The sequence below is a fragment of the Octodon degus genome, unplaced genomic scaffold (genome assembly GCF_000260255.1).
Source record: "Octodon degus isolate 3935 unplaced genomic scaffold, OctDeg1.0 scaffold00061, whole genome shotgun sequence".
Lineage (NCBI taxonomy): Eukaryota > Metazoa > Chordata > Mammalia > Rodentia > Octodontidae > Octodon > Octodon degus.
In genome coordinates, this window is record NW_004524637.1 from 12,211,549 (window position 1) to 12,215,639 (window position 4,091).

General features: G+C 42.9%; 1 pseudogene; it reads right to left on the reverse strand.

The window, feature by feature from the left end:
• Window positions 1-375: 375 nt before the first annotated feature.
• On the reverse strand, window positions 376-1,220 carry LOC101568437 (annotated as a pseudogene).
• Window positions 1,221-4,091: the final 2,871 nt, after the last annotated feature.

Consider the following 4,091-nt stretch of genomic DNA (forward strand, 5'->3'; position numbering starts at 1 on the left):
CCAGTTGATAAATTGCATGTTATGTTTAAGTGTGAGTTAAAGTGTAAGACAGACAATATAGCTTGATAATGATGCTTTATTGGTCTTCCTGTGACCTTGGGAAATACCTGAGGGCTGTGTCATCCCTAGGGGGCTGTGTTTGACATGGCTTCTGCTAGCCCTCTGGCCCCTGCACTGACCATTCTTCCCATGCCCAGTAGGGCTTTATCCAACTTTGCCTCTGTGTTCTTTATGCAGGTTCATAAGATTCTTCCAGGATACTTTCTCCATTGTGACCTCTCCCAGAGTGCTTCCTGCTCTCTTCTCCAGAATTTTCTCTTCTTTTTTTTTTTTTTTAAGACTTAATTCACTTTATTTTTCTTGTGTAAAAACTCTTTATGTTGTAGCTACTGCTGGAGCTTGAGTCCTCTGGACAAAGATTCTGGTGTGGGTTTTCACAAGATGGTGAATTCCTGATAAGGAGACTTGGTGAACACAGTCTCTTTCCAGAGGTCAGGGGTCAGATAGCTGTAGGTCTTGGAGATGGCATCAAAGGTGGCCTTAGCAAAGTTGCCCAAAGTAGCAGTGCAGCCCCTAGCAGAGGTGTAGCAGTCATCAGCAGCAGCCATCAGGAGCAGCTTCTTGGGCACAGGGGCTGAGACAATGCCAGTGCCTCTGGGGGCAGGGATTAGATTCACCAACACAGAGCCATAGCGGCCTGTCACCTCACAAGGAACAGTGTGGGGCTTGCAGATCTTGTTTCTCCAGTAGCCTCTCCTCACGGGGACAGTGGGGAGCTTGACCAGGATGATGGCCCCACGAATGGCAGTGGCTACTTCCTTGGAACACTTTATACCCAGGCCAACACAACCATTGTGGTCCCCAGTGGCGACAAATGCCTTGAACCTGGTCCGTTGGCCAGCATGAGTTTGCTTCTGCACAGGCATGGTCTTCAGAACTTCATCCTTGAGGGATGTGCCCAGAAAAAAGTCAATAATCTCAGACTCCTTGATGGGTAAGGAAAAAAGGTAAGTCTCCTCCAGGGACTTGATCTTCATGTCTTTGACCAGCCAGCCCAGCTTGGTGACAGGAATCCACCCTTTGTCCTCAGTCTTACCGCAGTGAGCCCCGTGGCCTTGGCCCGGACCCCGGCATCTGCTGCACCCACAACCTTGGAGGCTACTGCCAAAGCCTCCGTGGCCTCCTATACCTGGGCCCCGCTCCCGCTGCACTGGTGTCATCCTCCAGTTGGTGTTTCCCAGAAAAAAGAAGTCAGAATTTTCTTTTGTTCATTTCCTTAATTCATTTTGATCTCTGTTAGATTGGTTACCAACACCGAGACCTGTCCTGCACCCCCTATTTAATGTCGACACACACACCCCTAACACTACAGGTGTGCCCTCCTGTCCAGATTAATTTTCATAAAAAATGATCACAAACTAACATCATGTCCTAAATGCTTTTTCTTGATCTTCCAGCAGGCCCCCTAGCAGGCACACTGCCCAAGTTCAGGGGCCGGGCATCTTTCTTGTTGCTTTGTCCCCAGTGCCCAGAACAGTTCTTAAATAACTGAAAGAATGAAAGTTAAAAGACCCTTAAATGTACATAGCACTGAAATAATTTCTAAAAATACTGTCACATATATCTTTAGAACAGTCCAAGAATACATTCAAAATATGAGGCTGGGAGAAGTTGGCAGGAAATGTCATGTACCTTGACTAGAATTACAGATAATAAATAATTTAATGTCTATTTTGTTCAACTCCATGATGGTAATAGCTATCATAGATAACTTCACTATTTGTAAACAATATTCCAAGTGTTATAGTAAAAATTTTATATATATTATCATATTCATTTCTAAGAACAAATGTATAAATTATGCGAAATAATTTTACTTTAAAAATGAGGAAATTGAAGTCTACAGCCATATCTTGCCCAGTCTTATGCCTCTGGTGTCACTGACCTGACCCCAGAGGGTCACTCAATATTTTAGCCAAACTGAATGCCACAAACTGGGGCTCCCAGAAGTGCTGGGAATTAGAGTCACTCAGGGAGACTAAAAACAGCTGTCACCTTTCAAATCAAAACCTAGGTGCCCTGCAGCATTATTCTCCAACCTCATCTGTTCTTGTTTCCCTGTAGACTGAGTGGACCTTCCTTCCACAGAGGGCACTTAGATCCCAGAACAGAGAACTTATTTGAAGCTTGAACTGAATCTTTAAACGCAAAACAGACACCAAAATCTGAAAAATCAAACCCTCCCATCGAGTTCTTGAATGTTAATCCATGAATAGACAAGCCCCCAACTCTGCCTTGCGTATGTTGAGGTCCATAGTTATGCAATAAAGGCTCTCAGATTCTACTACATGCAACAGCCTGCATGATGAATATCCCGGAGCCTGCTCCTGCCACGTGAAGAAAAGACGAAAGCTTCAGGCCAGGCTGGAAGAAGCTGTGAGCTGGTGTCCTCCCTGTGCTGCCTTCCTCCCAGCATACACTTGGCTCTGATGCTCGGGCAATGCAAGCTCTAGAACCCAAGAAGCAACCATTATGGAGCAAGTGTGGGGCCAACTGCAGAGCAACTCCCAAGCCTGTCAGTGACTATATCCAGCTAGGGCAGAAGAAGGCAGTTCGTTTTAAGGCAGCTTCTCTCTCTATTGCGTAGCTTCAAAAGAATATTTTAAAGGAATGTCATGCTTTTTTCTGTCCTTACCTTGGAACTCCAAATTCTCAAATCAACCTAAATATCAGCATGTCAGTCAGTCAGCCAGCCAGCCAGTTTGTCTCTCTCTCTCTCTCTCTCTCTCTCTCTCTCTCTCTCTCTCTCTCTCTCTCTCCCCATTTACACACACACACACACACACACACACACACAGAGTGTATATGTAATCACTGTATACATTTGATGAAGATTGCTTTGGAAATGGAAATAGATTACAGAAGATTTGCTTTGCAATGATTCTCAATCTGAACCTGATTCTAATCCACAATCATATGTGGCAGTCTTTCGAGACATAGTTTATGCCTCTGTGTGTTGCCCCTTCCTCTTGTGTGTGTGGGTGGACTTAATAACTTGTTTCTCAAACAGCATTTGCTGCTCAATACATCAAAAGTGATGGGATGACCCTTGTGTGCCTAAGTTGGCAAAGACTTTGCTTACCACCTTTGTAGGTTGCTTTGTCTTGCTAGAAAGTTCTTTCTCATGCCTTGTTGGTCTACTCACTTTGATGGGACACATGACAAGAAGGCAGGGACAGCATCTGGCCAATAACCCTCAGTAAAACGACCCCCAAAGAGAACTTGAGATAATTTCAGGCAAATACACTTCAGTAAGAGTTCATGAGAGACCCCGAAGCAAGGGACATAGCCAAACTGGGGAGATAGCTCAACAGCATAAGCACCTGCCTAGAAAGTGCAAGATCCTGAGTTCAATCCCTGGTATTGGAGAGAGAGACAAAGAAATGTATTTGAAGCAAGACCATGTATTTTGAGCTAGAATAATGGTAATAGGTCTTTTACTGTAATCAATGTTTTAAAATTTAAACATTTGCTATCTATTCTGAGCACATTTCATGGATAACTATCACATCACCACATAAGAAAGCAAATTACACACTATAGTAAAGCAGATCTTTGTCCTAATACTTACCAAATTAAATATGACCCTACTTTGGAAAATGTAATAACTACTGCAGTTCAGATGACTGGCAGGCAATGTAGATATTTGTTTTTCCTTGCATGACATTTTATTCCTTTCTGGAGATAGGTTTGTCAATATTTAAAAATAAAATGTAGTGAGTTTATAAGTACTGGTTCCTAGTGTGAATTATTTCAACCTCTGTGGACTATCTCTCCAGTTAGATATTGTCAGGTACTAATTTTGGTAAATGTTCCCTTTGTTTTCTTTTTGTTCTGCATTGAACAATACGAATTTATATTTGACCCTAATGGTAATTGTATTCTATAAGCAGGTTTACATAATGGGTAAATGGTAATGGAGCAAAAAGTTAATAAATGTAAGAATAAAATGTATGTGGCTTCGTACCTAAATCACTAGAGAGAGAGAGAGAGAGAAAGAGAGAGAGAGAGAGAGAGAGAGAGAGAGAGAG